We start from the raw sequence: 23,695 nt of genomic DNA on the forward strand, positions 1-23,695 counted from the left end.
TGCAATCTCAGCATGGTAAGTTGAGTGTTGTTTTAGGAAGCCTTCTCTTGGGTGCTGGGGATGCAGAGAAAATGGGTTAAGAAGTTTAATGCACACCATAGTCCTCATGTTTCCAAAAACAAAGTCCAGCTATAAACCCTAAGAATGCTACACACCTACCAAATTCTTTTCTCTTTTTATTAGCACAGGGAAGACCGGAACACGGGTACTTTGTGAATGCCTCACCTCTTCATTAGGCTGCCTTTTTTTCTGTAAATTTTACTGAATTGCTGAATATCTGTTGCTAACTTTGAGATATGTCTACAGGCAAATGCATCCTTTATGAAAATACTTGTTGCTAGAAACACAAAAAAAATATCCAGAAGGAAAAATTATGGTAAACGATAAATTCTCATTGTATTTAATAGTTGTAGGTCTTTGTTAGTAACAGCTATCCCAGAATATGCAGCCACATTCATGAGATGGAGTGAATTCTATCTGAAATTTACAGAAGGAAGCAAATACAAACAGTCTTACAAAGGTATTTTCAGAGCAGGAAGCTACAGGCACTTACTTCTCTGCCGCTCCGGCGGCTGCTGACCCTGGCACACTGCAAACAAACCCTGCAGTCAATGGGGAGCAGGCAGCAGCAACGCTAAGCACACTTCACTTTCGCTACGGGATTAACCAGATCACAAATCACCAATTAAATCCTGCTTTATGATTTAGGCTTTAATTCATTATGAACGCAAAGGCAAAACATGCAATGGAGCCTGGTGCAAGTCAGGCTGGGGCCCTTTGCTCCGGCTATCCCTGTCCCAGGGCTCAGCCCTCCTTGGAGGTGAATTCTTTTTTAATGTTCAAAAGGCTTTTTCAAAGAATCTAATGGTTAATTGCTATACATTGCTGACAGCGATAAATACAAATCGCTGAACATTCAACGCGCAACTAGGCATGCTGGTGGTTTACCACTACATAAGGGGTGTGTATTTTTTTGTTCTCCAAAGCCTTCCTATTTCTTCGCTTAAAATGGGAAAACTAGGAACTTATCTTCTGCAGTGTGCAAGTTTCCCTCCCCCCCTTCCATTTTGTGGATTTTCTGCCAATAATATTGTCGAAAAATGAATTCCTGTGGACAGGAAATATCCTGTGCAAAAGATATCCAGCTTTATGATACTTAAAAACATTGTGCACTCCTCCTTATCTGTCATTGAGCAGGCGAGCTGCTGGTGTGCGAGCGAGCGTGTAACGCCTTTGGGCGGCCGGGAAGGGCCCCACGCATGCCTCCGCAGCGGTCACCCCCTCACACCTTCGGATAAACCGGCTCCTTCAGTTTTCCCTTTTCCCTGTACTCAACCCCAGTCGTGGCACCGCAGTCCAAAGAGAAGACGTAAGGCAGGCTATCAAGAGGACATCCTCTCCAGCCTCTCCTGATAAGGTGCTTTACGTTATACCCACAACCTGTATCTCAATGGCCTATTCTGATGTAGGTGGCTTGGCCTTTCAAGCGATCCGTTTAATTTCCTCAACAACTCCACTCCACAAAAGCAAACATCCTGTCCCCTTTCCAGAGCCGGATCCCAGTTGCGGCAGGCAGCTGCCAGCAGCGCAGGCAGGGACAAGCAGCACGGCTCCAGCCCGCGCCGGGGAGCTCCGCCGGCCGCCCTCATTACGGAGCAGGTTCATTCACTGGAACAGACCAAAAGTTACGGGAACTGACACGTGGTTGTAAAAGAAAGTTTGACTGGTCTTCAAGCAGCTCGCAGGGTGTTGGGTGTAGCAGCCCTGGGTTTCTAATCCATCCCTAAGTTGGGCTCCCCGTGCAACCAACCAGCAGTCAAACGTACGCGTCCATAACTGGGCTTGTGGGGGTAACGGTGACTGTACAGAAATCTTAAGTCACCTAGTGCAGATATCGTGGGACAGTGATGTTATAACTTACTATGCAACTCTTCCCTGCTTGACCAGCCTCAAGCCCCATGAAACAATATCCAAGTGGTTGATTCACATCTAACGCTTTCTCAGTAGCTTATATTTCTTAACCAAAAAGCAGACAAATCTTAAAAAGCACTGAGGATTCAATCCCTTTTAAGGCACTCTGACGCTTCAGTAGCTTGCTCTCTCCTCCTGTGAGGAGGACAGCCAACATCCAAAGCTAAATGCAGAGGAGCAGTTGAGGTAAAGCCAAGGCTGCCATCCCTGGAATGAGGGCAGCCATTCAACAAAAGAAAGCAAGCATTTCAAGGAAGAAAAGCAAAAATTCTGACAGCACAAAATTGCAGCCATGATACTTGGATCTTTTAAAAATACATTTCTCTAAAGGTTTTTAAGTGCTATTTATTATTTTTCTAATAAACAGGCATCCAACTCCAGCCTTAGTAGTAAATAGTACTTCCACTTTACATCTTTGCTAGTCTCTAAAGAAAAGAGAGACTTAGAAGAATGCCAAATCACTGTGGCTTCGCTGGAAACAAGGGGCAGGTAACGCTTCATTTGCAGAAGACTTCAAAAAAACAAGAGAAACCTCCTGTACCTCCTCTTGCAGCAGAGCACCCCTAAAGATATTTACCTGACTATAGCCACAGATCCAGTTTTTATAAAAGTAAGTATTCCCTTTGAAAAACAGCTCCACAGAAAGAAGCATGGATCTTGTCCTAACACCAGGTGCTTGGAGACACTCAGGCTTCGGTCAGCACTGCAGCAACAAAACTAACACTGTAGTGTTTCTCCTCATTTCTGTTGGCTGCACCTTGTTAGCTGGCACAGATCAGATCCTGCTCGGCGCCTCGCATCAATAACTGATGTTCAAACTGAAATCCAAACAAACTCCATCTTGATCTGCTCACAAATCAGAGCATTTCATAATAGAGTCACGTTTATTCCAGAGCACCCAACGCCTGGGGGAAACTTGCTTCTAGAAATATGACACTCAAATACTTTATAGCCACGGTGTTACTTCTTTGATGTTCAATACCCACAACCACAATTTACTGAAATAGGCAACAGAGAGCATCACAACTGCCCACTCACCTCACGACAGCTCCCAGATGAAGCCTACTGGTTCCCAGGCATCGTTCACACCATTGGATTACATGATACCTTTGGGTCTCTGCTCCTTCAGGATCACCCTGCCATCCCACCACCAATCCTCCAAAGTCACTGAACTCGTGGTTCTGAACATTCAAAAGCTGAGATCAAGCCGTTTCCAAGGGCGAGTACCTACGTTAGACATTGCCAACAAGCTCTGCATAGGCTGCAGGAGCGAGGAAGAGAATTTGGAGCGCACAGCGTCTGCTCTGACACATCTGCCCACAGGGCACGGAGGGAAGAGAGCCAGCAATGTAAGCAGAGAAGTCTTTGTCCTTAGGTGACACTGAGGCAATCTACACACGCCAGAACTGTTGTGCAATTAGTATGTTCTTAATTTTGTACCCTTAGAGAAGTAAGGAAGTGTACTTAATCAACTGAAAATAAAGTAATGCGAAATAAAGCAACCCAAGTAACTAATTAGTTAAAAGATGTCAAATGGAAGCAAAATGAAGTGTCTAATTATACACCATCACTTCAAGTGTACAACACAATACAGACCTATAAAGAAAACCTGCCACTTCCTAATTCAATCTGAACAATCCGACCAAACACCACTGCTGAGTAATACTGAAGAGAAAAAAAGTTAAGAAACTAACACAATAGTTTAAATCTTTCTGGTGAGGTTCAATGAGATTTTTTCAGTCCACTGAAACTGATTGACAAACTTGAACCAAATTCACACAATTCAAGGCTTCCTCCAAGACAATTTTATGCAACAAAATTCATTTAGAGACACAACAACAACAACAAAGTTTTTTGAGTTTTCCTCCAATGTTTACATAAATTGTATAATCTCCTGTATCCTCAGCTTTCATTCTCAAGGCAGCATCTTAGTCTCCAAAATCATTAAGCCTAATGAGGAACTGGTGTGGACAGGTATTAATTCAGCAGGGGGAAATTTCCTCAAAAACCTCCATCCCCATTGTGGCATTTCTTTGTCCCTCAAAAGGATCTCTAATGCTATCGGTTGACATTATCAGTCACGAATGTACAGCCTAAATGCAAGCCATTGAAGCTTATCAGATCACTGACAATGTCACTTTAACAGCTTTAAAAGCAGTTTTAGGGACAAATATCCTGAAAACAATGAAGCTATGCTGATGTGCAGACATGTCAAATTCCCATTTTTTTCCTTACCTGAATAATCTCTACGGAACATAAGCACCAGTAGGGAAGTGAGAAAGGGAAAAGATAATGGAGCATTTCAGAGGACATCAAGTCCCCTCAGACATTTTTCCGAATTCAGTTTCATAGCACCCGAGTGGCAAATACAGTGAATGTTTCCAATGACCATCTACAAGAAGTTGATTTTGTTTATTTGCCTTCTAATTCTGTCACCATCACTATTTCAGTAACAAAACCATAGCAGCCAAAATCTTTCTGTGTGTCCTGGAAACAGCAGCAGTACATTTTGCAGAGGAATGTTGCTGTAGCATTTGCAAATATTGTCGAAATATGTTTTTCCTTATAAAATCAAACCAATCGTTAGGAAAAATAAGGCGTTTTTCACACAGAATACATGGCGCGGTAAAATTCAGTCCTTGAGTAGGAGAGCATAAATCTATTTGAATCAGACAGGATCAGGGCTCTTTTTTTGTTAGGAGTAAAATAGATTCAGTGTTGGAGTATTTGCCAAAGTATTATCAGTGGTTTCGTGAAAATAATAAAGGTTAAAAGATTGAGCTTTTTTGTATTTTGTCTTAAGTACAATTATTTGCAATTCAAAAAGATTCTCAGGAAGACTTTAGAGAACCATTTTTAGATATAATCAAGAAACCTTAAGCTGCACTCAACATGCAAGTTCCCATCAAGCCACATTAGCAGTCCTCTAAAAAAGAGAATTAACCAAAAAGATGCTTGGAATTCTTTCTGCATTACACAGACCTCCCCATACCCCATCTGGCATCCCAGCTCTCTCTCATGCCTACATTTAAACCAATTGCCCACCCTTCAGCAAGACAAAGCCTACTGCTGAAACCAAGTCTCCGATGATGCAAGTGAGGAACAACAGTGAGCGCAAAAGTAGCCACAGTGTAGGTGAACCTAGACTCACCTGAATTCAACTAAGTTAAGCCCATCGCTTTAAGGGAAGACCTTGAGATATATATATATATATATATGCACACACATGTATAGGGAAACATGACCTAAGGGCCAGATTTGGGGTAGAAGACCCAGAAAGACTTAATTAAGCGTTGCTCCCTATCTCAGCATGCTTCCTTTTCGATGCATGCTAGCAGCTGAGATTTCCAACCAGGCTATTACTAAAAGGAGATGTTGTTAATAATCTAACAGTTCTGTATACCACCTGGAATCCAACACACAATATAGATACCTCTGTAGAGGTACCTTTATATTATTCATTTGCACCTCGGTATTTCAGCATTAGAGCTGTGCTCGTGCTTCAAAGCTCGCTGTCGCTCCCCCTGGAAGGACAGAAGTCAAAGACCCACGGACAAGCACTTCACGTCAAACACACCCTCCACTGCTCCCGGCCTTAACATAAGCAGATTACAGCTCTGCTGTATTCTGTCTGAACTTCTCTTTATCTCTTTCCAATGCTACGCTAATTATCCCTGACAAAAGACAGACTTTAATTAAACAGGCAATGACCAACCTTTTATCTATAAAGTCTTTCTTCCCATACAAGTTCTGCCTCTAAGTAACTATTAAATACCATATTTTAGCAGTGAGTAATTAGGAGATATTCCTACCATGCAGAGTTAATGCGGAATTCAAACAACGCAGGAGACGCAGGTCGAGGGGGCTGCCAGGGACGCCCTGACCGCAGGAAAAGCCAGGATGCACCTCTGCCTGGGGTAGAGCCTTTCTACAGAGCGGGGGTATTTGTGCTCTCGCAGCACACACTGTTCCAGGAAGGCTTAGGCAGCTGCTATTCAGTGCAACGCGCTTCGCAGTGAGTAAATACAAAGAAAGACAAGATCTCCGCCTCAAGCTGTTCAGAAGAGAAAGGGAAGATCTTTCCTGATGCCCTTTCGTACAGAGGACACGGAAGCCCGTCTCTTCAAATATGAGGAAGAAAGAGCAGGGGCAGTTTCAAAGAAGGAAGCAATTGAGGCATTGGGACAGGTAGCTGAAATGACACCGAAGGAAGGAGAACAACTAATTTAAATCAAAACCAGGTAGTTGAGCTGTTCTTTTAACTGACACATCACTTGCTAAGGTGTACTACAGGAACTTTAACAGAAAGCTGCCCCACGCGTGCACGGCACTGAGGAGACCGGGAGGTGTTCCCTGTAACACTTTTGCACTTACCTCTCTTAACCCTTTTTCTTTAGGGCGGGAGGTGGTGGTTAGGGGACAAGACTGGCGGACAGAGAGAACCACCACTGACGCTTTGATTTCAAACAGCACGAGTACTAGAAGACTAAAGCTGAAGTGAAATACACCATTTGCCCATTTAACGAGGACATTTCCCCCCCTCTCAGTGTACCTCAGCAGGAACATCCCTGCTGGGAAGGCAACGTGGGACCGGGAAGCCTTTCCCGGCTCGGATGCACCGCCAGCGCGGGAGGAGGGATCACACACCATGGTCGGCTTGGCTTGAAACCCACAGCCAGGTTTGAGCACAGGTTCAGGAAAGGCTGAAGCAAGCCCAACACCAGGCCAGCACCAGCAGAGCCACGCTGGACCCGCCACTGCTGCCCCTCTACCTGCGCCAGGCCAGCACTGACCGGCGGTGAGGCAAGTCAGATCCAAGGGTAACTTCCAGACCAACTCAAGAGGTCTGGCTTGTTGAGCCAAAACAACAGAAGCAATAGGAACAAAGGGAGCTGGAGGCAGGACTGACCTTTCAGTAGCAGCACTAACTTAAGAGTTGTGTAATCAGGCCACGAACTCGCACTTTGATGTCCATCGGTAGTATTTCATCTATCAATATGCATGCGGAGCTGGATCACATCACCTCCTTTTTTAATATCATGATGTTTAACTACTTAACCGAGGTGATCCGTCAAGTTCAGTACGGCAAACACTTGAGAAACCATTTCCTTCCCCCACTGCCTTCGACATATTTGGAGAATGATTTGATTTACACCACAAAGGGAATTCAAACATAGCTCAAGAGTAAACAAAACTTCCCTACACCATACACACGCAATCTATACAAGATGTGTGAAAAAAACTCAGTGTTTTCCTACCCTTCTGGCTTCTGCACACTCAACACCCAACAGCAGGAAGCTTCACCTTCGCAGAACCAGTCTGGATCATCCCGTGACAGCTTTTGAATCACCACAGCAATCAAAGATTATTAGAGGGAGAGTAATTGGAGTTAGTACATGCAGTTTAGGTTTACAACAACACATGCTAATTTCCCCAAACTGATGAGAATTGAGAGGAGAAACTGACTTGAAAGAAAACTCAAGTTACAGCTGTAACGTGGCAACCGAAATTCCCCCCCCCCTTTTTTTTTTTTTTTTTTAAGAAAGGCAACTATGAAAGATCAAGTATGATCCCCTCATTTGAGAAAGGGGGAAACTTTGGTTAAAAACCTATCACAATTCAGTGGTAAAATGAAGATAATACAAACCTAATGCAATACAAAAAGGGAAAAATGGGTTGGGAAGAAGAACAGACGGTGATGGAAGCAAACTAGAACTACAGAAAATTGGTGAGTGAAACCAAGACTAAAGTCAAGACAAGTCAGAAAAAAAAAAGTAATCGTGACTTGCAGGACAACAGAAAATAAGCTGCTTTTTAAAATAAACTAGGAAGTATTGAAACCTAATAGTGGTATAAACCCACTGCACACGCAAGTGAAAATAGGGCGAATGATGCAGGGAAAAAACATTTAATTTTTTCTACTCGGTATGTGGAAAGAAGCAAAAAAAAAATGCACTTGTATCAGACCGACTGATGAATTCTCTCAGTGACCAAGTCGGCCTCGAAATCTTGCAATTAAGTTTTGGTTCTAGCCTTCAAGGAAACACCTGACCAAGATGCCCTGATGCAGCGGGACGGAGGGGAGATCGCGCTGGCCCCCAGGAGCTGGGAGGGAGGCAGAATGACCAATGCAATTACACCCCATTAGTAGGGCATAGCTTTCAGATAAAACCATCGAAAGTCAGCGTAGGATTCCAGTGATAAGGAATTCAAAGATACGAACGTAATCAGCATTGTTGTTCTATATAAAACAGGTCCTGTCCAACAAATCCAAGTGCTCCCTCCGACGAGATTACACCTTTGGTTGGGAAGATAGCTGTGTGAGCACGTGCGTATTCCTTAGCCAGCGTTTGACTTAGGACCATGCAACACTGATAAAAGAGTTAGCACTGAACAATCAAAATGAAATATTTCCCGTGTATTAAGAGCTCGCCAGCTAACTGACCACGGCTTAATCTGTGAGCTGATAAGACTATTTGTGAATCAGCCATGATACGGGTGCAGGCATACCCAGCTGCTTGGTGCGTGGCACACCGGCAGGATTTACTAGGACTGCGCAAGATTTATTTACATGGTCCCAGGATGTTAAAGACCAGTAAGAGCCAGTGAGAAGAAGCAGGAGGCAGGCAAAGCAGAGCTGGGCACAACATTAAAAAAACAAAAATCCAAAGATTAGCTACTGGACTAGATGGGATCAGCCAGGGGAAGTGAACAGTATTTCCTCCTCTTATGGAAATACGACTTTATGTGCTCACCAGAAATAAGAGTTACAAGTAAGCCAGGAGAACTTCATTCTTTTATAGAAGGAACTATAACCGTACTAAATTAAGCGTACGTTGTACTGCTTACTGACAATTTTATTAGCCTGCAAAAAGTTAGTTGGCATTTGTAAGAAAACCGGTTTCGCCCCCCCTTACCCATAACAAGCCAGCCTTTTACAAAGATTTCCTACAGATACAACATACTAAACAGAAGACAAATAGTTATCGCCCTCTTGCCACATCAAGTTGTCAGCATTCCTCCTCTGGGAGAGACTTTCAGAGGTGCTCAAACCGCACACAGGCGCTGCCGGGAGGCTTGTCAAGTCTCGTGTTGGGGAGGGAAACCCCCAGACACACGCAGACCACTAATAGGATTTCTAGTCCAGCCTCAACTGGAGCAAACCCCAAACAAGTATCTCCAGTTATTTCACCTCCACGTCTTGTTTTCTCAGCTGTAAGATGGGGATAATGAAATGCATCACCTCTGTTAGGTGCTCTGGTATCTCCTGAGAGCAAAGGAGCCATAGTGTTGGTTATTCACCAACGATTATTTAATGATTTCCTACTAAAATTGACAGCCTGTCCTGGCCAGTAATACTAATTGAAATTATCAGTTCACAGCATCTACTTGGCAGTCCACATTAACAACAACAACTTTACACTGAAGATTTTTCATACAGACCTTCCTAAATTAGGAAATGCTTAGCAGATCGTGGGTGGGACTGAAACTAAACCACACTACCCAGCCACCATTAAATAAAACCCACACACACCAATCACTGCTGCTGCCTGTGCTCAAGGTCCCACCAACATGCCAAGCCCTGGGATGCTCCCTCTGCTCCGTCTTCCCCTTCCCAGCCAGGTTCTTCCAGCCAGCCCCTGCCCTTCCACCAGCACTTTCACCCCCTGAAACTGGGTTTCCTATTACCCAAATTAACCCTTCCCTCGCCATACTGAAATCCCATCAGAACAATAAAATCAACTCTGACATACTTTGTACCAACTCAACCGCGATTGAGCAAGTGGCCACAATGCAAGATGCCGTTCCCAGTTGTTTCATTAACTCCCCAGCCACAGACGACTTCTTTTTTAATTAAAAAAAAAAACTTTTAAATGCAATGGCTTATTGTGATTTTTAATTAGTGACAGGATTTCAGATAGTGCACACCCAAGGCCCCGAAAGGGGGGCGAGGGGAGTACGTGTGTGTGCTTGTGAAACCATTGTCCCTCCGTCAATACAGCTCATCCTCCAGCCCATCCAAGTTCTCAGCTGCCCAGTCACACAACTGTAAAAGTCAACAGCTGGGCATTTTATAACCCTGGAGACCTCGCAAGCCAATCCTTACATCGCTGGCAAGGAGTCGTGGCCAGAGCCCGAGGACCCCACAGGGACCGTTCCTGCCCCACCACACTGCTTCACCTTCCTCCTTCAACCGGCCGCTAACCCAAGGCGAAGTCGGGGCTTAGAAGACGGGCAGACAGCTGTTTTGTAAGCACTTAAAATGATAGAGGCAGGCATACTGAATTGCGTCGTCGGGCAGTGGCTGGGATCCAGGATCTCCAACCATCTGGAAGTTTGCTTGGCTTTTGTTTCAAGCCTCCAGCGCTGATGGATGGAAACAAGCTCCCAGTTCTTCTGCATTAACATAAAGACAATTAAAACAATTCCCCCCCTCAAGTAGCTCAGAAATGAACGCACATCACACAAGCTAAATGAGACAGTGTTGATAAATATATTTAAGTAAAACCTGACTCTTTGGAACAAAAAAAAAAAAACACCAAAACAAAACCTCAGTTCAGTCACACAAAACAGCTTTGTCAACAAGTTCCTGTGGCTCCTCATTGTAAGAGGAAAACACTCAGATGAAAGCCTGCAGAAGGACTCACTGCATCCTCCCCTCTCCAAGAAACATTAGCTACTGCCTGACAAAAGCATTTCTGCTGAGAAAGGGAACAACACAGGCCAGTATTAAAGCAATTTCAGTGTAGCTACCAAGCAATTAGCCAGATAATACCTTCACTACGTGCTGATTTTTCCTTTTCCAGAGTACTGGTGCAAGCATAACTAGTAATTTGTTGTTTGTACAGCCACTTCTGAAGTTACAGGTGACCCAATTTAGGTTTTCCTTTCCATATCACTGAAACTATTTCCACTTTGGCGTTGCGCATTTGTTCACTAATTTATTTCACTGTTGGTTTTTTTTTAAGCTTTTACATTGTATTTTAGGGTAACTACCATCTTATATCAGCAAATATAAATTCAGACATTTTGATTTTTAAATATTTCAACTCACATTTGTGAAACGCTGATCTTGTTACTTTTTTCCCCCCTAAGCCAAAGCATAAACAAAGTTTAACTTGTGTTCTGATTTTGATTTGAAGCTGGTGGTTAGCACGTTCCTTCCTAGAGATTCTCGTTAGTGAGGTTTTGGACACAAACCTCTGGGCTTTACTCCGATAAATGATCCACCACTTTCACACAGCGGTTTTGGAAAGCACCTCTATTGTTTGACCTGATGTTCAAAGCTCTCTGGAAGCTGCCCATCTCCTTTCCTGAAGCTAGGTTACATCAGGACCTACTACAATAAGAGTATCAGTAACAGGATAGAGGAGTGAAATTCCACCATGATCGCAGCCGTATCAAAGTTTCAGCACCACGACCATGTAGCTCTGCACATACCTAACTTCAAGTGCCTTGAAAAAAGTATTATTATGCCGATTCATTAAAAAATAAGGATCAGGTTTATAAGTTTTGCTGTTGCAATGAACGCCTCAAGTATTTTCCTCACAAAATATTCCAGGACAAAAGGTCCTTTTCTGTTCTCCCGCTTCCTTGAAATCAGTCTGCCACTTGTACGCTCCTCATTCATATATGAAAATACTACAACACATATTCTTTTGTAGCCTTGCATAAAGCTCTACACGTTAAAATTAGTTAGGTCTTTCTGCTTGCCATAAGGTGTCTCCTGTTCAGATAGCTGGGCTGGTTTTGGTCTAAGCTGTTTGAAAAAATTCTGAACAAGTTTTTATTTATTGACAGCTTGCATCCACGTGGTCATCTGCTGATGCTGGCTTTGGGCTTAAAACAGTCATTTACGCCTCCAGTGTTCACATCTCTGATGGATTTAGAGACAGTAAAGTTCTTTTAAACTTTTTTCCTGTTAAATATTTCTCCATTTCATCTTATAAGAAAGGCTTGTAACCCTCTTCCGCAACTCTACCACTTCAAATTTATCCATCTTTCCTGAACGTAGGCGATCAGAATGTATACTGTTTTCCAAAAGAAGTCCCAAAGGACTTGCAAAATAGTATTCATGTCCCTTCCCATCTCTATTAAAAGCAAAATAAAAACCCACTCTTTGGTGCATGCCTCTTTTCATGGCTCTATCACCACTAACCGACCACGCTCACGCTATGGTCAAGCAGTCCCAGTGGTTACACAGCAAAGCCTGTATCGGCTTTAAAAAACCCTCCATGCTAATACTGAGCACAAAGATCAGGAAGATTATGCTGGCAGAAAAACATATAGCAGCCACGCTAAATCTCCATCTAATATACTAGGAAATAATAGATAAAAATGGTATTTTTCTGTTTCTTCCGCCCAACTCTTTATTTCGCATACGACAAGAGAAGAGTCAGATTCGGTTGCTTCCCCCTTCCATCTACAAATCCCTTTGCATTTTTCAAAAATGCACAAGTTGTTGGATGTTGTGAAACACTTTCTGCAAAACGCAGGAAAATGCTAAAATCAGAGATACTTTATACAGTATATAGTTAATGTAAAATACTCATCAGAGAACCAGTCAAGCACTCTTCCAAATTTTTATGGGAAGTCAGCATGTCAGATTTTCGTTATTTAGATTGCCTCAATTTTGCATATAGCTCCCTGAAATTGCTTTGCGCTTGCCAGGCGATAAGCCCAGGCAGGCGAGCAGTGCCGGCAGGCCAGGGCAGGCAACACCTCGCTGCCCTGCGCGGGGGCTCAGGCACCCCTGCCCGAGCAGCCACGAGCCAAGACAGCGGTCCTGCGGGCGACTCTGCATGTGCACGGCCGTTCGCGGAACCTCCGCAAGATAGTTAAACCTCACTTGCTTTACAGAGCTGGGACACCAATACTTCTAAAACACTTTATTAAAAAAAATATAGAGAGAGATATATATGTATAATTAATGGAAAATAACTCCTGAAGACAGAAGAGGAGGAAAATTGACAGATCCCATCTGCCCTCCCCACACACTTTCCAACTTGAGCACAAAACCTCGTCTCGCCTTCTGAGGGTAAGTCCAGGCACCGGGCCAAAGCTTTGCCTTTCCCTCCGGCCGCGAAAGGACAGGTCTCCCGCTGCCACGTCGCTAGCCCACAGCCAGAAAGGAGCACCTCGGCCCGGCCCCGCGCTGCCCACGCTTTTGCAGCTGCAGTAGAACCACCTCACTGCCTGTTACGAGGTCGTATCAAATTTGCTCAAAGGTGGTTATTATCACTGTTCAACTAAACTCCATCACTTAAGAGAGCATATTATTATATTTGTTTATATTTAATTTGGAGAACTCCACAGGGTCTTAAATGATGGCAGGGCCACAAATAATACATTTGATCTACTTGCGAACTATTCCCTTCTTTATTATTTCCATTGTCTTCACATATCCTTATTTTCTACCCCCTAACTCTCACGTTTCAGAAGATACTACAACCATTTATCCACTCACCTTTATCCCCTTATACTAACCCAACAATTCAGGGTGAAATGAATATGTCGTAGTCTAGAAAAATCTAGGGAAAGAAGAAGGGAATAGAGAAATAAGGATTTATTAAGACAGATGAGAAAGGACCCAGATCTGCCAGCAGGGACAACACTGAATAGTCCAGAAGGTCTGAGAAGCTGAAAAACAATTTTACAGCAATTTTTTAGAGTATACCATCATCCTATTTGACTGCATGATCAAGGAAGTAAAACCACTGAAGTCTAACTTCAGTGTTTTATATCCACAAATATTGCCTTTACAGTAACGTAGCGGCTCTCTCACGTGCACTGACGCAACCTATCCAGATGCATAAAAATTAAAGCATAGCCGTCTCATGCTAAATAGATTGCGGTTACAGAAGTATATGAATTACTCGACTCTCATGATCTATCCAGAAGCCAGAGGTGGCGGCTGTGGAAGAGATCAGAGACCCTTTTGGTTGCGCTCAGTAGGATTACCTAATTTCCACCCATCACCATTTCCTGCCCACGGAACAAGGCAGCTGGAACATCTGGACAAGCACGCCAGCTCTGTTAACCAAGAGGCGAAAGGGTAAAGGTAAAGCACCGCACACATGAGAGCTTGGAGAGAGAAGACACTTTAATTAGGTAACGTGACCATTCCTCTCAGATTCAGATATCCTAGCAGTCACGGGCGTGCAGCGCCCTGGCCGCTGCTTGCGATGCATGCTGACCTGAGGACGGGCTTCAAGTCAGCAACAAGAAGTTTGTGCTTTATGTCTAATGAAGTCACAGAGGATGTTTACCATTTGTGCGGACATTAAAAGCACCAGTGAACTTAATAAGCAATAATAAAGATCTGTTAGAGCAGCATATGGAGTTGCAAAAATAAATACATGCTGAGCAGAATCAAACAAGCTAATTTTGCCACCAGCCGACATAGAAGAAACTAGCATTAAGGCTGACTGTATGTAAGCGTGAGCAGTGTTAGCAACTTGGACCGCTTTTCTCCAATTTTAAGTCAAGTTCTGTGGAAGTTTTGCTTTGCTGAAAGCCTTGGGATTTGACCTTTTTTCCTCTTTAACTGTAAAATTTCTTGTGTATCGGTTCTGGTCAACTATAACAATGTAACCCATGTGTTTTGTACCAAATTCTGTAAGAGTGTGGCTCTAGACCTTCACTAAGCAAAACTGGACAATGTTATATAGCAGCAAAGAACTCAATGAGCCATAAGCTGCTACCTAGTTATGGCACTTCACCTTCCCAGCATGGTAAGAACAGCTTAGTGCCACACAGTACTCTGCAAGACTCATGCAACAAGACATAACCCATGTCTCAGGCAAAATCCATAGGGTATTTCTGACTTCCAATGATAAGACACTCAACAACACCTGAAGTTAACCAGAACGTGAAATAGCAAGTCATGTTGGTTTGGTCCTTTAAGGTTTGTTTTGTTTGTTTGTTAGGTTTCTGTCTTTGTTTTGAGGCCCTGCTGAACTAAAATGCAACTTAGTTTTATAACAAATAAACCCAGAGGACAACATACAAATAGAAAGTTACATAATGAGGCACCACAGGTATGAGCTTCACTTTTGCTTATTCTGAGAAAAGAGTTCCTTTCGTCAGTATTACCCGAGACCAGGAGAGCATCTATAGTAACCTAAATCCTGAACTTCTGATGAGAGTGGGAAAAGTGCTATGTCAAACAAGCTACATTTATGAATATATTCAAGATATTCATTGAATTCCTACAAATTTAACCCTTTATCCTCAAAGCATCTAACATACATTTCCTGCTGGTACAAAACAGGCTTGAACTTTTCAGAGCAGAGCTGAACGCCTGCAAGGTCACGATGCGCAAAGCGAGCAGCGGATCACTCTTTCAGCTAGCAAGTCATTTTGCACTGATCCAGAATCTTAAATGTTGTTAAGACTCCAGAGTTTATACAGAGAATTATTTGTGACACTGGTGCCATTTTCCCTCCTCCGCCGGATCACGTAAGGTCATTCATTTAAGAGGAGGCAACGTATATACATGCTTGGGTATCAACACAAACCTAGTGAAAGCACCATTCTCTTAATGGGCTGAGAAGGTAGACTGAAAGTTACAATTTATTTCAAATTTAAGGATTTTTTTTTTTTTTTTAACCATCCCTTTTTCTTGCACGTAGACACCACCAACTTTCCTGCAGCTCAGCCTGCTCCCGGGTTAGTCTGCAAGTCTAAGCTCCCTATAGCCCATTCAGAGTGCTGCAAGCCGCTCGCAGCGTACCTCCTTCCAACATTGCCACCTCTGTGTATTAACATTCCCTCTTACAAGTTATGTTCAAAGCACGAGGCCACCTCACTACATTTCCAATTTCTCATTTCCTTCCCTATCGCTCTTCATCCACGAACGCCCTTACCAAACAAGCCAGAAAACTTCTGACCCATTCCTCAAAACCAGCTTTGGAAAGGCACCCATGGATTTTCTCTCCCTGCGTGGCCGGCTGGCAGGTACCATCAACAATGACTCAACTTAGGATCCTAAAGCAGCGCGCTGTGGTCTTGCCGGATCACACCACTTTGGCTCTTCTCAAGTACTCCAGGACCATACACCACAGCCTTCCTCTGTCATCTGCACCCACCTCCGAGCCAAGGCACAGCCACCTTGGCCGTAACGCTGGGCACACCCCCTCTACACATGTGGATGGACACGTTCCTCCCCTACAACAGCCTCGCGTCCACATGCCTGCATTTTTAGTCATGCGAAGGCCACACGTCACACCCACTGTGTGAACGTGAAGCAAAAGGGAAGAGGACAGAAGGGAATGCAGTGTGCCACAAACACACATCTGCAGCCCCTCCCTCGCCCACATCTGAAGCACTGAAGGAATGCCAGCAAAGGGCAAACTTTGTGCCAAATTAAGCATTGTGTATCTAGTTGCCCAGTTCCCCGGGCATGCAGACGGTCAGACGGCATTGGCTGCTCGAGATGGACACTTCTGCAACACCAAACGCCGCCCCCCAAGCCCCCGGTCTGGAGTGCTATGGCAGAAGTAACCTTGCTGCATGGCTGAGGATCACCTTTAACAACCGTGCAACCAACAGAAGAACATAAATCATACAGAGATATAATTAGAAGGAAAACCCTATCTTAGTATCAAAAACCATGGGCAGCTAATGAATAAGCGTGCTAAAGAAAGGGTGGGCAAGTGGGACACCAAGAGAAGCCCTACGAATAAGAACATTCAGTAAAGCAGAAGCTAATTCTGTAAAAATCCAGAGTAAGAAAGAGTTGCTTTTTTTTTTTTTTTTTTTTTTTTTGAGACACGACATCTTCTAATGCTTCTCAGCATTGGAAAACAAAGACTTGTAGCTCTCCCCTCCCCAAGGCAGGCTTTGAAAACAAATTTCCTAGTTAGCCTGCCAAAGCAGAAGATTTGACAGCAGCCGAGTGCCCCTCTGCCCAGCTCAGGGGATGACTCAGTGGAAACTAGCCCTCAAAAAGCATGTTGTCATCCTTCAGCCACTGCAACTGAATAGGAATAAATTTCTCACCTTTAAAGCCAAAGCTTCCAAGGTAGCTACGATTAAAGGCAGCATTGTATAGCAGAGGAACAGCACCAACAGGTTTTGGTGAAAAACGACAGCTTACTTTCTACCCCTTTTTTCAGTTTTTAACACAATTAATAAAAAGGTATCTACTGGAATTAGACTATAAAACCATTTCCTCGCAGCTTTAGAGTATCTCACAAAAGAGCAAGGTATTAATATGTGTTAAGTAGAGCAGACTGAGAACTGGGGAAAACAAGACCAACATCTTAACTGTTCAAGCCAACCAAACACTCAGCTCGGAGTAAATGCCAACCATGTAACCACCCTTCTGCTGCAAGGACAGAAGAACAGACACGTGCGCGTATTCAGCTGGGTCTCAAACCTGCACCCAGTGGAAACAGATCTAGAAGAATCAGGATTTTTTTTTCCACTTTCCACTTCAATCTAAACCATTATTCCTGATACTAAAACATCAAATGAAAGGCAAAATACTCAAGTCAGGCAGTACAGCAACAGGCTTCACAAAGTAAGTCAAGCCCAAGCTGTGCTTTTGCTTTTCAACCTCACCACCTCTATCAGTACTTAGAGACAAAAGCCACTATTCAGGCTTTTGAGTTCAGGCATTCCACACCCCAAATAATCCACAACCTCTGCAGTTCCGAATGTGTTACTTGTGCTCTGTTAATTTATTCTAATAAAGCGACGCTTCTGTTTGCAAGTAACGATACACCGAAAGCAATTCTTTCTCTTCTGTGAGTTGACATTACGTGAGTCTGTAAGAAATACCAGGTGACCAGCAGGAAACTTCTTCAATGCTCTCGTTATCCACAAATGCTATCATCTTCTTTTCTCTGCTGCATTATTCCACATCAATAAATAAATAACACGCACAGAGCAAATGGACGATACTTAATAACATACCTACATCAGCCCAGGTGTCAGCAAGCGTAAGGCCACTTATGTTACGTGAATTGCCATGGAATAGGCATATGTTTCCACAATAAAGGCAACTTATAAAGTGGAATAAACTCTAGTGGCTAACTAATCTTACACTAAAGAAAAACGGTGAGGTGATCCTGAAACAAATCAGGACAACTCTCTCCTCCCACACCGATTCTGCTACCAAGGTCCAAAATAATCGCACCACCTTCCTTCACTACAGTGTTGGGCTTGACTAAAGAATCATGCGGAAATACTCAGGGATTTAGATTAATAATGTTAGCGTTTTATTAGCGGGTGAGCAGGGAATGGAGCAACCATGCAAAATTGACACAGCTGCATAGAGGCCCAGAGAACTAGCTACACACTAAGCAGAACACATTCGATATTTTGCTAGTTTAGATTAAAAGCATGGAGAAATCTGTCCACAACATCCCAAGGATCTTTGGGGGTGGCAAGGGTCATCTAAAATTGTTGCTTGTTGAGGTTTTATTAACAGCCTCTTGAGAGCAATTTCTTTTTTCTCCTTTCAAAACATTCCATACGAAACATTCCTGAAAGCATGAAGTATATGTTTAAATACACAGAGACACACATTCTATTATTAGAGTCCTTTGCAAGGACCTAATAATAGGAATGTCCGTAATTACGTATAAGGCAATTATAAGAGACTTACATGTAAAGAATGCTTTAAGGTACATGCAATTGCTGCCACAGCTATACACTAAGTCAGCACAGAGAAATCAGATAAACCTTCATCTCCAGAAAATTCGAGTGTTTGATTTTGGTTATCCTAAACCTAACAAAAAAAACAACCTCATGAAAGCACAACAGCAGAAATTCCGCTCCTGAATCCATCTTGTCGCTCCACTGAGTAGCTTCTAGAAGAACTAGGAGCAGATGCCAGAACAAGCAAATGCCACGTATCAGTATTAGTTGCAATCTTGGTCCTCTTCAAAAGACTAATATAAAATACATACTTAATTACTTAGGAATTGCTTGTTGCTTCGTATTACATAAATACCATTATACATAGCTGCAGTTTAATAAGCAGAGCAGCCAGACGTAACTTTCAGTGTATACCACCATTATAAACTGTCACCACTATAAATACAAATAAAGAATGTTTCTTATACAGTTGGTGGTGTAGCTGGCTTTTCCTCTGTTATCTGCTAACAAACAACACAATTTACTCATAAACAAAGGATTCCTTAGATCAAACGCAGAAGGCATGTCACTGGAGAAGCGGTGTGTTTTAACCTCTCAGCTCAAGGAAAGCCATCATTTCCCAATTAAAAGCACCGTGAAGATTTACTCAAAGCAGCACTACCTGGGACCTCCAGGGAATATTCCTGTTCAGGAACAGGGTTTTACACAGACTAGGCTTTTCTTGTGTACTTGCTCAACAGCACCGTCATTTTTCAGTCAGAGAAGAGCACAGATTTAACATCTGCAGCAGCATTTCAGAAAGGCAACTAATCTCTCCAACACTGTTACAAATTCCACAATAAATCATGTTTAATTAGTTTGTGCTTTTTTCCCCTGGCTGTCCGTAATCCAGCTGAGAGGGGGCTTCTAACTTCAATTTTGCAAAGAGGTGCTTAGAATAAATTGGTAAAAACGCAAACCACCGCATCGCCACTGGAAACTGTTTGGCGAGTTATCTGCTCACTGAGACACCGACATTCCTGCCTGTAGATGGCCTGTTACCGTTGTGTACCCAGCGTCTCCTATTTCCACTGCCTTGTTTGAAGAACTTCCCTCTTCCCACATACCTTCCATCTCCAGGGACAGATCACACAGGGACACTAAACCTTAGCCGTAAACAACAGGACTTTTGATATTCCTGCTTCTAAAGGATCCCCCACCGCTCAGCTGCTGCCGTTCAGCAGCACAGAGAAGATCACCTAGGCACAAGTCCTCCGGGCAACACGTCTGAGAAACTCTCTGCCTCGCCGGTATTTTGCACAGCTGAGATTTACACAGGAGTCTGCTGGCTTCCTCTGCTATTTATTTTATTTGCTGTACGCTAAAGGCTGTTGCGAACAAATGGGACTTCGATAACTCGCAGCACATTGCACAAAACCATTCCGATGCATCAGGATGCTCGATTTCCAGACTACCATGGCATCCTCGGTGGAGAGAGAGGGGGATGCCCTGGGAGGGCACCCCAAACTGCCAGTCCTACTGCTCCCCACAGATCACTCCATCTTCCCTCACACCTTTCCTTGTGAGGGGAGAGGCAAACTGCATTGAGAAGAAAAGCACTGTGGAGAGTAATTTGTTTTATCCAGCTGTATATGGGCTCTGGGACTTGTTTGCAATTATATGTATTTTGTAGGAATTAAGATCCTCACACTACATTTATTCACACTGTAAACTTCGCTTCTGCACTAGCGCTCACCAGACCGAGAACCTACATTTTTGAAGGAAAAGCCAATTATACTAATTAGAAAGTTCACGAATACCACCGCACACACACAGAAGTTCACTGCACGATCCGTATATATTTTCTTGCACAGATTTATGAATTGTAAAGTTTAACTGCCCTTAACTGCTTCTCTCGCTCATCAGAGGACATAAAGAAATTTATAAAGTGAAAAGAGAAAAACATAAATTCTCTGCTAAGAAAGAGGTAGGATGCAGAAACCTTCCCGTTCACTAAACGCCATATGTAAGGGGGGAAAAAAAAAAAAGTGCCAGAATAAATGCACTTTGGATTGGTAGTTACAAACTTTTCCAAGAGTAAAGATAAAATGCTCGCAGAGTGGAGTTACGGCTCCGAGCTTCTTGGCTATAGTAGAGTATCAGCTTATTTTGGATGGTAACTTTCTTAATTTCTTATCCTTTGGCCAGCTATAGGCTCACAGTATGAAAAACCCCTCTCATCGCTGTCCCAGCGGTGACCTCAAACCCAAAGCAGATGAGTCCTGATAGTTCAAAAAAAAAAAAAAAATTAAAAGAAATTGTAAAATATATCGATTTCCACACAGACTCGTCTCTCAGCTACCTTATAAGCATAAACTAGCTAAAAGATACTGAACTGGGAAGCACAACCCGCGACACTTGTGGGGCAGCAGCCATTTCTGTCACAGCGGGGTCCCGATATGACCACAAAGCACAACTGCTTTAGAACTAACTAGAGTGATCCACAAAGTCCTGAAGATTAGGAGAAAAGCACTAACAGACCGCTTCTGTGCAAGACCCGAAATGACCCCAGGAACACCGCCAAGAATCATTTACTTACTGGTAGCACCGGCAGCGTGTTCTCTTACTGCTGAGGAAGGTACACGGGTGGTAGGTGGGCGAGGCCACCGGGGGACGGGGCGAGAGGAGCAAGATGCCTCCATCCATAGGAGACAGCCCATCGCTGAATCCTGTGGTTTATGGAAAGTGATGCCTTTATCTAGATTTCCAGCCAAGCACACATCATGTCATCCACGTCCAGACCAGCAGCTCCCATCAGACTGGAGCAGAGCCCAGACCAGCGCAGGCACCGAGGCACTGCCAGGCCTGGCAGTCTCAACCTTTTTAAGCAAGCTCAGCTGCAGAAAAAGGTTGAGAAATAGCGTTCTAGACTTAAAAATGCATGCAAGTTTGAAATCCCATTACCTAGCACATTGTTAAGCTCGAGTTAGACTGGTTTGGCACCTTTCAGGAACGTACTGGTTGAGCCTTGGGTTCTGCAGGGTAAGCGGTTAGGGGATACAGCAATTAGGGCACGGGAACTGGGATGTGGGAATTCTGTTCTCACAAACCTAGCACTGAGTTCAAATAAAAATTGATAAAAAATAAAACCAACGCCATACAACAAAAAAAAATCCAAAACGACTAAGAAATAAACAAGCAAGAAACTTCAATTTTTCCATATCTCAGTTTCCCCATCTGTGATGGGGCAATCAACACTTCAAGGAGTCAGGCCAGTCCTTTTAGGTACTCACACAAAGAAACGCAATGAAATATAAAATCACCAATATGGAGAGGGGCAGGCTTGCCCCCGCCTTTATTCTACAAATATAGATGGGACAAATGGTTCATTACATTTAAACTCCAAGCCGCAGTACCTTAGCCAAAACCTTATTTAAATAGAGAATTTCTGAGAACCGGGGGGGGGGGGGGGGGGGGCGGAATGCAGAGGGGCGGGATGCAGATGTGGTCTTAACCTAAGAGAGGTTAAGCTTTTAAAAAGAGTTTTTTCGTTTTTTCTCTTTTTAATTCCGTCTCCTGGTAGCATGCCATTTAAAAAGGTGTCTGGCAAGAAAAATAAAAAGTTTCCAGGGTTTTTCCTTCGCGAAGCCGCCGAAGCCAAGAGCCGGGCGGGGAGGACGGCGGGCCGGGAGGAATCGCTCCCGCTTTTCCAGCTTTTTTCCTCCAACAAACCGCCCTGGATCCGGACATTTCGGGAGGGAGCCGGGGCCGAGGAGGAGCCCCCCGGTTCCCCACCTGCCCGGCATCCCCCGCCGGCCCCGGGGCGCGGAGCGGCACCCTCCGCCCCACGGGCACGGCTCCGGGGGGGGACAGGCACCGCCACCCACCCGCAAACACCCCGCATTTCTCCCGCATTTCTCCCCTCCCGGAGCCGCACCGGCCGTACCCGGGGGCGCAGGGCGGGGAAGGCGAGCGGGCGGAGGCGATGACAGCCGTCGCGCCGGCGGCCCCTCGGGGGTTACCGGGCGGTGCTGGAGGGCCCGTCCCGCCGCCGCCAGCCCCTCGCAGGGCCGCGGCGGGGCTGCCCCCGCCCGGCGCGGAGCTTGGGGATCGGGGGGGTGGGGGGGAGAGAGGCGGCGGGGCCGCTGCGACACGGCCCGGGCGAGGAGGAGGAGGAGGGAACGGCGACACCGAGAGAAACTTTCCGCCAAGCGCGGCCCCGTCCCGCCGCCCCGTCCCGTCCCGTCCCGCCGCGCCCCGTCCTCCCGCCCCGCCGCCGAACAAAAGAGCCGGGAGCGGCGCCTCGGGACGCGGCTCCCCGTGGGTGCCCACCCGGGAGCCCGCCTTCCCCCGCCGCGTCCTTACCTGGCGCAGGGCTGCGGGCGGCGGCGGGCCGGGCCGGGCGCGGCGGTGAGTCCCGGCTAGCTGGAGCGAGTGCCAGGAGGGCTCGGCGGGGATTCCGCCATGTCAGTGATGTCGGCACCACATGGGGCCCGCGGACGGCCCACGCTACCGCGCACTCTGGTGTAGAGGCTCCCGCCGAAAAGCCGGCTGAGGCGGGCGGTGGCGGCGGCGGTGGCGGCCGCCCTCCTGCTCCCGCCCCGCCGAGAAGCCGCTCCGCCCCGGGCCGGCCCCAAGCCTCCGCCCCGTCCCCGGGAGCCGCGCAGGGCGGGAGGGAGGCCGGGGCGGCTCCCGGCCGCGGCCCAGTCAGGCGGCGCCGCATCGCTGTGGGCTCTGCCCCGGGCCCGCCAGCCCTCCCCTCAGCCTCCCGGTTCTCCCCGTCCGCCCCCAGCGCCTCCCCATCCGTTACTTACTGCCAGGCATCACCCCTGGAACACAAACCACCCAGCCAGCCTTCCCCCTGCCCAGCCGGCGGCCTCCGCCGCCGCGGCAGAGGTTGGTCCCTCTTGTCCCAAAAATGTCATTTCTGACTGGGGAAGTTTGAGAGCAGCCCTGTGGAGAGGGACTTGGGGGTGAAAAACTGGACACGAGCCGGCAACGTGCTCTCACAGCCCAGACCCCCAACCGTGCCCTGGGCCGCATCCCCAGCAGCGCGGGCAGCAGGGCGAGGGGGGGATCCTGCCGCCCCCCTGCCCCGCTCTGTGAGACCCCCCTGCAGCGCCGCCTCCAGCTCGGG

At 45.5% G+C, this 23,695-nt stretch overlaps 1 protein-coding gene across 1 annotated transcript in view; it reads right to left on the bottom strand.

Annotated features, from left to right (window-relative positions):
- The window catches only part of FNDC3B (fibronectin type III domain containing 3B), a 211,777-nt gene extending 188,595 nt beyond the window's left edge, over positions 1 to 23,182 (bottom strand). The window contains exon 1 of the mRNA XM_075098472.1: positions 22,924 to 23,182. The gene's annotated coding sequence lies outside the window, so the exon portion shown is untranslated. The remainder of the gene's footprint in view (positions 1 to 22,923) is intronic.
- Between the last annotated feature and the right edge of the window lie 513 nt (positions 23,183 to 23,695).

Source organism: Phalacrocorax aristotelis, chromosome 7 (genome assembly GCF_949628215.1).
Source record: "Phalacrocorax aristotelis chromosome 7, bGulAri2.1, whole genome shotgun sequence".
Taxonomy (NCBI): Eukaryota; Metazoa; Chordata; class Aves; order Suliformes; family Phalacrocoracidae; genus Phalacrocorax; species Phalacrocorax aristotelis.